Source organism: Phycodurus eques, chromosome 21 (assembly GCF_024500275.1).
Source record: "Phycodurus eques isolate BA_2022a chromosome 21, UOR_Pequ_1.1, whole genome shotgun sequence".
NCBI lineage: Eukaryota > Metazoa > Chordata > Actinopteri > Syngnathiformes > Syngnathidae > Phycodurus > Phycodurus eques.
Window position 1 is genome coordinate 10,815,782 of NC_084545.1, and position 12,570 is coordinate 10,828,351.

At 39.2% G+C, this 12,570-nt stretch overlaps 1 protein-coding gene across 5 annotated transcripts in view; it reads right to left on the minus strand.

Annotated features, from left to right (window-relative positions):
* mpp7a (MAGUK p55 scaffold protein 7a) overlaps positions 1-12,570 on the minus strand; it is a 33,276-nt gene that overhangs the window by 18,170 nt on the left and 2,536 nt on the right. Inside the window, exon 1 of one of the 5 annotated variants that reach the window (XM_061666503.1) lies at positions 440-477. The exons of the other annotated variants lie outside the window; for them this stretch is intronic. The gene's annotated coding sequence lies outside the window, so the exon portion shown is untranslated. Of the gene's footprint in view, positions 1-439; positions 478-12,570 lie in introns of those variants that run through there. 5 annotated transcript variants of the gene reach the window in all.

Genomic DNA, 12,570 nt, shown 5'->3' on the forward strand with positions numbered 1-12,570 from the left:
TTTACTTAAGGAATGGACTTAATTGGACTTAAAGTAATTAACTTCTTTTCACGCTTTACAAGTAAAAATGATATTTAAAAAAAATTAAAGTGCTTTTGTGACACAAAGAACCTTTACATTAAAAAGTATCTTCAGAAGTAAGATTTTCATGTTCATGCTGAACACAATAAAATCATCCTTTTTACAAAGTCGAACATAACACACAGTAATGAATAATCAATTACACGCTGCCATAACAAGCTTCTGTGGTCACAGAAGGAGGTGTGTTACAATAACGCAATGCAAGACCAATCAGGTCAATTGTGAGAACAAAACCAAACAAGTGAGGGTGTAAACAGTCATAAACAGATGATCTCACATATTAGATTAAGGAAATTCTCAAATCCAGATATGATAACAATCAGGAAAACAAAATTGGGAGACACAAAAGAACACCAACCTGATCACGTCCTTCCTGCAACTGAAACACAGCTTGACACGCATGTGCGGGCACTCCCACTCAACTTAAGAGTGCATGAAAACAAAATCCTCCCATACAGGAAGTGGCCTGCCCACCAGGTATATCGGCTCACCTGATCAGACCTGAAACTCAAGTCTCTCTCACAAACGGCCTGCAGATCTCCACCTTCTATTTACTCTTATTATAATTTTATTAGGACCACAAATATGAACTACTAACTACTAAACCACTGGAAACTTTGGTTATTAAAGTCAAACGTAAGTTTCTGTTGTTACTCTTTAACAAACTCTGTGTTGGGGGGTATAAAACTTTTCAGATGAGTTTTCTAAAGCTAGCTAACAAAATTAAAATCCAAGCAATGACCATGTTTGTATGTTAAACATTTGACAAAAACTATGTTTGTGCACAATACCTAAAGAGGGGGACATACTGTTTAGTATGAAGTACCTAAAATTACCACTAGATAGAGCTGTCACAATAAGTAGAGAGCATGAAGCACTTGCATAGTGAATAGTGTGCTCCTCAGCAGCTTTGTGTAGTGGGGGTAGTAATAGGAGTAGTACGAGTAGTAGTAGTAAGTGTAGGAGTAGGAGTAGTTTCTTTTGTTGAACCAATATCCATATTTGTAATATGTAGGCTTAAAGTATAAACTGATGTTTTGAATGAAAACTTAATAAAAATCTGTATATCAAACTATATATAAAGTATATAAAATATCAGATTAAATGATAAACAGGAACAATTTTAATTCTTTACTGAAAAGGTGGGAAGCATTTATGACCTTATTAACCCTGAGGTGGGAAATGCAAACAGTGTGGCAAGCGACCAATGTGCCATTCAAAAAGCAATGTATTTATGATCTGTATCATCCTTGTTTAACACCTACTCTCCTGGCCCATATCCTTCTTCTGGTTTTCATACAAGAAAGCAGCTCATTGTCTCTCACTGACCCATTAACAAGGAGAGAAGGCCCCAGTCGGTGTCAGTCACCACTCACACATTCCTCTCTCAAACACATTCATTAGCATGACGGGTAGTAGTCATGAATTAAAATTTCATCCATCCCATTGGGGGGTGAGCAGGGGGGCAGGGAATTCAATATCATATGAGGACAAATACACATGGATGGTAATGCAGTGAATGAAAACAATGTTCTCATGAAAAAAAAATATGGTTTGCTCCTTTATTTAAGACATCCGCACACGGGTTGTCTATACTTATACTGTACGTATCCTGACATTAATCTGAGGATAGTGGATTTGTGCAGCAATGCAAGACAGGGAGAGAACAGCAGCGAGACATAAACTTCACTAATCTGTAGGTCTATAAAATTTCAGTGTTGCGTGGTAACCTTCATACTGTCGAGCTATTAATAGAGTGAATTATACTACCTGTGGAATGTAGAGGTAGGGATGAGATATAATATACTGTACATACATACATAGAGTGCGTATATACAGTAGATACATATTGATACACAGGCCAAGTCGAGTATACTGTACAAGGTGCATGTTTCTGCACACATGCAACAAGAATCTGTGCTTTGTATGTGTGTCAACAGCATGCTTTGTATGGAAGTCGGCTCATTAACAGATGCATAATTAATAGAGTTGAGAAAACAATAGAGAGGTGTGGCAGAAAAAAAAGAAGAGAGCAAACAAAGTAGGATAGAATTTTAATACATTGTACTATAAGGGCCAGAGAAGTTCTTCTTCTTCTTCTTCTCGGTATTTGTACAAATTTATTTCATAATGATGTTAAATGACATAATTCCCTATACTTTTTCTGGATACTAGTCAATTGTGTTTGTCCCACTTGGAATAAATCCACAGTTTATAAAAAAAAAAAAAAAAAAAAAAAAAAAAAAAAAAGTTCCACTCCTCGGCATTCCAACCAGGGTGCCAAAATTCCTCTAGTGTTTACAAATGAAAAAAGATAATTTTGCAGAAAGCAAAATACAAACCAGTATTTGGCACATACCAACATTGTGGTTCCTGGCCCATGAACAAATGCCCTCTGCACTCTTAAACCACTACCACTTTGCTCCCACCACGTGGATCCTCAAGCGAGTTATGATGAAAGCCAGTCATAATGACCCAGACCTGACCCTTTCAAGATACCCTAACGCGGATGGGCTGCAGCAGAGGGCAGCATAGATGTATAGCGCATAGGGCATACATGTAGCATGCATGAAGCAATTATACTGTATGTCCATAGCAACACACCTCATACAATTTCAACAAATACACAGATACTCTGCTAAAACAAACAAACAGTCAGACATCTGTAATGAAATGGGACATATCGAGACAATCAAGTAATCTATTACTGGACTAGGGAGAAAAAAAGAGGTAAAGTGAAATTGAACTGCAATCGAGGTCAGTGTTACTACTTGCGACATCTCGGGGCAATCGGTGTACTCTGACGAAGAAATCAACAATGACTGCATCCGTCGTGAATGTACAGTAAAAGCTCAATGAAATAATGAAATTTTATAAATTTATAAATTATAGATTATTGGTTTACCAGATACCGGGTGTACAAGACCAGTAGTTCATAAACTGGACTCCAAAGGGGTCAGCAAGCTGATAGCTTTTAGGTCTGCAAAATAATTAGCAATATATTGTGTAATGACACAGACAAAATAAATCAATTACTCCTCCTTACCTTTGCTTTCAATTACTCCTCCTTACCTTTGCTTTGATTATATTGTAATGCTATTTATCACATGCATGTGTTGTTGCGCATGCATGCATTATTACAAACTGATCTCTAACTATTATTGGCATGAATATTGCAACATTTAAGGTAATTTTTACAGGTCCATGTCAACAGGGATTGTTTCAAAAATAGAATAAACTAGAATGGAATAGAATAGAATAGAATAGCATTGGACTTTATTGTCACTATCACAGGAACAATAACAATAACAAATGTAGTCATTGTAGTGAAAACCAAAGGGGGAAAAAAAATCATTCCTGTTTTTACTAGGTCGTTGTGTTAACGTAGCCACAATGTCTCACCCTTCACAACACTGGCATTAAACCCGCAAGATTTGTGAGGCATGAGACAAGCATATTCTTTTATGGTGCTTGAGTTCATGGTTGTTGAACTTTCAACCTGATAATACCCTAATCCAATACTGTATCATGTCAAAACATGATACAGTATCAGCAAAGAGACAGAGAATAACTAAAGCTTCCAAGGGAAATGGACAGTGAAAAAAAAGAAACAGGATGAACCAATGGCATAAAAGGCAGGAAAGGGAACATTTATCTGCTCAATGTCCCCAACAGAAGGCCTCTGTCTTTGCACATCATTTAACACATTCCACCACCTTTCCATGATGTGGACATGATAAACTGAAAGCAAGGGTGTGTGTGTGTGTGTGTGTGTGTGTGTGTGTGTGTGTGTGTGTGTGTGTGTGTGTGTGTGTGTGCGTGTGTGTGTGTGCATTTCCTGGTATCCCTAATCATTTGCATGGGCTTTACATGGGTTGCTAGGAAAGTGAAATTGGCACGAAGAGGGGGTGGGAAAAACAATGCGGCAATTGTGCATCCCTGAATTACACCACAAAATCTAAATGAGTAACATTACTTAAATACCACGTGTCTTTGGGTGACTAAGGTCTAACAATGAGACGGAAAGGGCCATCAGGGGACTCAACTGCAAACACACCCAGTCACTCAAATTAATCCGATGTTGGTGGAAGTCTGTTTGTCTCTATTGTCTCTATACACTCACACACTTTAGGCACCCAATTGCAACTCACCTCTTCGTGATTCTGCTGATGTCTGGCTCCCTTTTACATTGCTTATTTACAGTAGGTGCATTCTTTTCTTCACCACATTCCACGCCTCAGAGGAAAGAATATTGAGATCACAACATATTGAATCATGATATCTCAAAGTACATAATCGATACTAATTTAAGTACGTGGAGTTCCGCATTGAAAGTCTGACTTTTAATGTGATTGGAATCTCAGTACTGTACAGCATTTTTGTCCATGCACTGTGAATGCCGAGTACCTAAAAGACCAATGGAAATGTGTTTTATTACCTTTTGTTACTTTGTTTGCTATTGTCAAAAACTGAGAAAAAAACTTGGCTTGCCCTGTTGTTTGAATTTGTTTAAAAACATAAAAAATAAATGTACACATACAACATACAGTGATGACTGTGAAATAATAATTTACATATTCAATGTTAAGTCTATCTAGGTTGTGTTGTTGTTTTATAAAATACTTTGGACCTGATTTACGAAGATCCCATATAGCGGGTACTAATTTCGTGTTTGTGCTAAGAGATTGCGTGTGCTGTTGGTGGGCATGTTGCGCATGATCTACGAAAGGTTTGTGTATGCCAAAATGGGTACAAGTTGATTGCACACACAAACAGATGTGAAAGCTGATCCACTAACCGCTAACCAGGCATGCCCAGGCATCTTCCATACGGCCAAAATTGTGAGGAGTTCCCTTTGCAGGTTGTGGAAGGAATATATGTATATAGATTAATTTAGCACGTACAACGTAATTTTTGAAACCTCCGACGAATTACACTGGTTAATATTGTGTCTTTAAATAGTGCGGTTGAAAGGCTCGTACAACCTTGGCGCAAGGCTTACCAGCGTAGCGCAGGGAAAGTGAGAAGCAGAGGGGAGACTTTTTCCACTCATGCAATCATTTTTGAAAGGCCAATTTTTAATTGCAATGTTCCACAGTATATACCGCGGCTATAACGCGGTTCCAGCCAGACCTATTTGACAAGTCCACTGTATCACCGAATCAATTATTTTAGAGTTTTGCGACTTCATGTCACGATAGCTTAGCAATTAGCTCCCATCTTTTTCCTGTTAATTATTCCTCGTCCTCCCTTTGTGATCATGATCCTTGTCAGAAATATAGCTTATTTGCTGCCATGGAGGTGATGATTAGTGACTTATGCTGTGTTGACAATGGACGCGAAGCAAACGTTCGCCTCTGCGGCTCGGCATCGTATTTAGCCAAGTTAGCTGTCGATCGTAGGTACCTGGGGTGGCGCATAATAGCGTGTAACAAGCATTCCCCTTAGTACCCATACAGCGGAAAGCAGCAAAGTTGGGCGACTATTCAATGTGGACATGCCATTATTTATTTATTCACTTTACAATATGGTGTTTGTGACCGCGCACTGGCTGCGGTTTTTGCTTGCATCATAACAAGATCCTGTTTTGGACATTTTATTTTGGTGACAAAAGACTTTCGGTCTAAAAATGAAATGCACTGTTGGCCCATTTCTGCCCGAAACATTTCAGAAGCTGCAATTTCACGGCAGCACTAGTTTCTATGGTAGTATTAGGAGATAAAATGTAGTTTTAGTATTCACTTATCTGTTTATTATGTATGCTACATGTGGCAAAAGACTGCAAAACATTTTCATTTTCAGTTAAATGGACTTTTTTGCGATATATACACTGTATTTACTGTATAGATACCGATTCCCCCAATGTTATGATTTGTATCATCACAGTCTAGTGATATCATCGTTATCGTTGTTGAAGAACACACATGCACCACTTCAGTATACAGCCTTTGTGACATGAAAATATATTCTCTGGTGGAGTTCATTTCATAATGTGTAGAGCAAAAAACAAAAAACAAAAAACCATTTTGCACACACTTTACTGTGACCTCATTTGACCCAGACTCTTAGTGACAGGGAAACTACTAATGGTAATGCAGCACTACCAGGGATACTTGTTTATTTCTGTGAATGACAGTAACACTGAGTCACTGAAGACTTCATTACACAACAACTCATTCACTGGTGAAGTTTATGGCTGCAGCTGGCTGCATCACTCTGAACTACAGATACATTTTCCACACTCTATTAAACCCAGTTGACCTAAAAGCCACCTTTGACGGTGATGGAAACATTACAAATGCTCAGAGGTAGCACGTACAGTATGATCGACACACACACAGCGCAAATGCATACAGGTGAGCACAGAGATGCACTCAGTCACACAGATGAAGGCAGCATTTCTAACACCATTGTTGAGATTTATTTGTTTGAGTTAAGTGTCTTAGTTCTACCACAGTTGAAGTGTTAGCAAGTCTGCAAAAGCCTTGAAAAGAACATAAATACGATTAGATTTACACCGATTTTATTGTTGTTTTATTGTAAACATGCCGCCGTTCTTTCGAATCATGCTCTAAAGTTTCGGTGTGGGTGAAGTAAATTAATTAAAAATAAAGTAATTTAATTACAGTAAGTTAGCATTCATTATTTCTGTCATGTTGTAATGTTGGTTTGACCAGACTGATTAGAATACACGATCTGACTAGAGCAGTGATTTCCAACCTTTATGGAGCCAAGGAACATATTTTACAATTGAAAAATCTCACGGCAAACCAACACAAAACGTGGATACTTTAATTACTGTATTTACTTCCTGCCATCTAATAGAACACCATTCATTTATTCTGTCTGTCACTATGCCTCACCGGCATAAATAGAGGAACAAAGATACATTATTTATTGTAAATGTAATTTTTTTAGCAATTCAGTACACAAGTATATACAGTAAATGAACAGGTCATTTAAATAGACACATTCCTCCATCATGTGATCGGATTGGTGATCGGTTATCGTTTTTTTAAACTTGATGCTCGGCCCCAAAAATCCTGATCGTGTAAAGCCTAAATACTATATATAATGTAGGAATAACAAATGAATCATCACAAACTGTGTTTTCTGGCACAGAAATCTAATATACTGTACTTCAGAGGCATGGATTAATGTACTCCTTATTTCTCTAAAAAGCAGCTGTAAACCAAGACATGCAAGTAGAACCTCTGCTAAGGCAGTGTGTCTTGGGGGAAAACTAAATACTGCACTGGTTTCAATTATACACTATTCAACACTGCCAAATTGGGCTCGAAACATATTGCTCCAAACAAGACTAGACAACAAATTGTCAAAATAATTTTGCAAGAGCTTTTGGAGTGAGCATGTAAAAAAAAAAAATAAAAGGCAAAATATTGGAACTGTTACGTTCCTGTGGTGGGAAACTGTCTTAAGGTTTTACAAGGCAGTGACATTCCAAGTCATCCATCCATCCATTTTCTGAGCCGCTTATCCTCACTAGGGTCGCGGGCGTGCTGGAGCCTATCCCAGCTGTCATCGGGCAGGAGGCGGGGTACACCCTGAACTGGTTGCCAGCCAATCGCAGGGCACATACAAACAGACAACCATTCGCACTCACATGCACACCTACGGGCAATTTAGAGTCTCCAATTTATGCATGTTTTTGGGATGTGGGAGGAAACCAGAGTGCCCAGAGAAAACCCACGCAGGCACAGGGAGAACATGCAAACTCCACACAGTCGGGGCCGGGGATTGAACCCGGGTCTTCAGAACTGTGAGGCTGACCCTCTTACCAGTCGGCCACCGTGCCGCTTACATTCCAAGTCAAAGATTTTAATTCCAAACCAATTGTTTAGTCTGGATTTTTTTTCAATATCAGATTTCCTTATTCTAAACAGAGTGTCTGGTCCATAAACCTGTACATTCATTGATATGTGTAAGCATTATGACGAAAAGGAGATACACCACAACATACTGCATAGACAATTGCAAAATATATAATTGTGAATCCTTGGGAATTACCTTATTTTTCGCATCAAATGGTCACACAATTGTAATCTGATCATCTAAGTAAATCACAACAATTTTCTTAAACTAATGTGCCCTGCGGCTGGCTGGCAACCAGTTCAGGGTGGATCCCGCCTCTCGCCCAAAGATAGGTGGGATAGGCTCCAACACTCCCGCGACCCTTGTGAGGTTAAGCGGCTCAGAAAATGGATGGATGGATGGATGGATGGAATACCACACAAGCACGTTTCCATGTTTTCACTGAGTATAACATGTAGACATCATAGTGTAGGTATGTGAAGCCAATACGTTTTCCAGTTTGCATGTTCTCCCCGTGCCTGCATAGGTTTTCTCTAGTAACTTCCACAAACATGCATGGTAGGTTAACTGAAGACTTTCAATGGATGGATGGATGGACAATGTAATTTGCTCTAATTGCATTCAATGAGAAGCAAAGGACAAGACTAAAGGGTAGGCCTTGAGGTAAATGATTGCCTGTCCGTGAAAAGGCTTGTCCAATGTATGCAAACACACACAGTACACTCATACTTTCAATTTCAAATAGAAGTCCATCCATCCATCCATTTTCAACACCGCTTATCCTGGTTAGGGTCGCGGGACGCTGGAGCCTATCCCAGCTGACTTCGGGCGAAAGGCAGACTACAGCCTGAACTGGTCGCCAGTCAGTCGCAGGGCACATATAGACACAGACAACCATTCACACTCACATTCACGTCACTGAGTGGGAACTGAACCCACGCTGCCTGCACCAAAGTCAGACGAGTGTACCACTACACCATCAGTGACTCCCAAATAGAAGTCTATTATGTGTATTTATGCCTATGTAAAGCATGTCTGATTTAGCTTATTGATAAAGGCAGAGTATCAACAGACAGCACCAGAAGGTCTATAGACCGTACTACAGGTCCTACATGGTGAATGACAGGCATTACTCGGTCTTCCAACATTATTGTTTTGTCTTTTGTATTATTGTCTTTTTAAATTAATTTTTTTTTTCTTATTATTTTGTGATATAGATCCCCCTGGGTCTGAAATAAAGAATAGTAAATTGTAGGAAGAAGTAACATTATCTGAGGATCTTCATTCATATAAGGTCAGAGAGCACCACAAGTCTACAGACAGTATCGGATGATCTACAGACGGATCAGAAGTTTTACACACAAAATCAGAAGGAGATTCAGTAGTGGAGGGCCTACAGACAGTATCAGGTCTACAGAATGTCTGAAACAGTACTAGAGGGTCCTGACACAAGGTCTGCATGTGCTACAAGAAAACTTTACTCCGATCTGATCGATGTTATCGGCCGATAATTAGCATGTTATGCTGATCGGCTGATCGGCTTTCATGTCATAAGTCGCCGATCCGATCAATGACGTCATCGATCGGCTCCGCACAAGACATTTAACTCCACGTCTTCATTGCGTATGAATCCAAAAGCTAGTTTATTGTTAGCCTTGTCACGTGTCTTGGTGCGCAGTACTGTAAGTATCTGACGGTCAATAATGTTTTTTCAATCTTGTGGGTGAAAAAACACTTCGTCGGTGTGGGACTATTTTACAGTGTCTCAGACAAACAACACAAGTTATTTGCAGTTTGTGCACAACTGAAGTACGTCGTGTGGAAAGTCATCTAAATGCTTCAACACAACAAATTTGATCGAGCACCTGAAGAATGTTCACGAGGAGCATGCTGCGTTCAAGCAACGCAGTGTGGGGTGTGGGGGGGAGTCAAACGGACTCGAACTCTGGACAACACCCGTCCATATAGCTGGGACAATGAGAAAGTTAGAGTTAGCATGTGATTAACAGTATTTATTAAATTAATTTAATTACAGTAAGTTAGCACCCATTACTTCTGTCATGTAATGTTGATTTGACCTAAACTTATGTCAGTGGCCAATCCTCGAATGCCCCCTAGAGGTCATTGGTGTTTTAACTTTTGTCTAAAATGCTAGAGAATAATTTGAGCTGGGACGGACTCCAGCATGCCCGCAACCCTTGTGAGGATAAGCTGTGCAGAAAATGAATGGATGGATGGATAGAGTGTACAGTACACAAGTATAAACAATAAATGAACAAGTCATATAAATAGACACATTGCGCCATCGGATCGGTGATTGGTTATCATTATTTTAAACTTGCTGATCGTTGATCGGCCCCAAAAATCCTGATCGTGTAAAGCCTAGTTACAAGATGGTCTGCAGCACAGGTGTTACACAAATTTATTTATTTTGCAGGCAATATCGTAGTTAGGGTTTCCCTCGGAGGGCCGTTATGACTTTAAGCCCATATATAGTAAACGTATGATTGCCTCATATTACATATACAGTACACAAAAAACTAAACTACTTATTTTGAAAGGGGGATTAGTAACACAAAAATGCTTACAATATATTGTTATTAAAAGTGAAGACAATTTTGGTATTTTAGCAAGAAAAATGAAGTTGGCGCACATGATTTGCTTTCCCAGGCCACATAAAATGATGTGGTGGGTCGGATCTGGCCCCCGGGCCATGACATTGACACTTGTGGTCTACAGGCAATATAGGAAGGGCAAATACCAGTAGGTCTACAGTGTGTGCAGGTCAGACATTATCAGAGGGTCTTTGACCATCAGGAAGTGTACTTGGAGACATTACCAGATGATCTACAGAAAGATCAGGAGGTTTCTAGGAGGAAATACAGTAGTGGAGGGTGTACAGACAGAATCAAATTTAAAGAAAGACTTATGGGGTACACAGACAGTAACACAGGCTCTTCAGTCAATATCACATGAGACAAAAACGGTTGTGCTGAATGTGTACAAACAGTATCAGAGGGTCAAAGAGACTATCTACACAGGAGGTGACACGACAGTCATAGTGTAAAGAGCAATACAAGACACTCCTTGAGATGCCACACATACACTACGGAATTTAGCCCATGAAGGAGTTTCTGCTGACTGACAAAACACAGGCCACTAATGAAAACGCCCTCAAACAAATGGGCACTGTTTCAAAGGGCACTTGGCCTCCATGAATGAATCATAAAGCACCCAACGTACAGAGATTGTCTGTTTTGTCCTGTTACTTTGAGCTTAGCTGTATGCTGTGGGCCGATGGCCCGGTTTTGTTCAGTACATTTCACTAAAACACTCCGATTATTAAAATATTCTGTCAGAAGAAATGCACTGCTCTTAAAGATCAGATTGAAACAAGGTGAACTGAATTATTAAATTTTAAATTTGAGACATGCCTCTTCTGACCATAAAATTTGATTAATTTCAGTACAACTATTCAAAATCAAACCATTGCATCGACAAGATAAACACAATCAATTGGCGTTCACCCACAAATGCTTCTACATAATCAAAACAAGATCAAATGTCATTAAGCAAATAACACCAATTTACTCTCAATACCCTTAGATTAATTATAGTCTATAGCTTATCTGGAATGGATATTTTACTGTCACACAAATTAATTTAAAAAGAAGGCACAAAAACATCAGCCAGAAGTCTGGGTTTAACCCAGTGGGTTATGAGGACCAAGCTTCTTTTTTTATTATTCCAGGTGCACCAGGCATTCATCACCAAAATATCATAATCCATACTGATTGGAAAATGTGCATTTTACAGAGCTACTGAATGAAATTAGAGGCTCAGGTAAAGAGGTAAGAAAAATAAATTCTTCGTTCAGCCTTGCCCTTAGCTACACCCAAACTTTTACAAAAGCGATCACAGAATCCTCACCAATGCACCAAGACCTGCAGGGTTGCTGTGATTTGCTGGATAACTAAATATCAGTGAAGTTAACCCGCTACTTGTTAAAATTATACAGCTTCAATAAAAACTTATTTAACACCTGCTAAAGTGTCATACAGACAGGTTCGTGTCCAAATTGAGTAACTTTCATTTTAAACTGTGTTGGGGGGTTTCGATCATGGGACGTCGCTTATCTTTGTCAACTATGGGCCTGTGAAGCCCTTTGAGACTTGTTTGAGATTAATGGCTATACAAATAAACTTGACGTGGTATTTTCTTATATGATTTTGTTCGCAAAAGCTTCCAAAAACAAATCAATGACAAAAATTAACAAAGTGCCATAGCTCACATTGGACTGCAGCTATTCCCAGTAGGGATACTTATTATTAGCCAAGCGGTTAACATTTGAATCTGGATTAAAGTTGTTCCAAATACATACAAAATGTATGTCTATGCTACTGATTTGCCTGAGGATACTAGACTGATTACCTATCCGATACCCCACTGATACAACATATTTTCATTCTTATACTGACAGCTTCAGGCTCGATATATTTGCAAACATAATACAAAAAGAATGTTGGTGTATTCTCTGTGAGCTCACGCTAAACAAAGTGGCGGCGTAGTGTGTACTGAGAGAAATCCTTACACCTCTTTGGGGCTGGCAAAGGCACCACAACCAGTGTTGTTCATTCACTGTGACCCCCGCCAAGA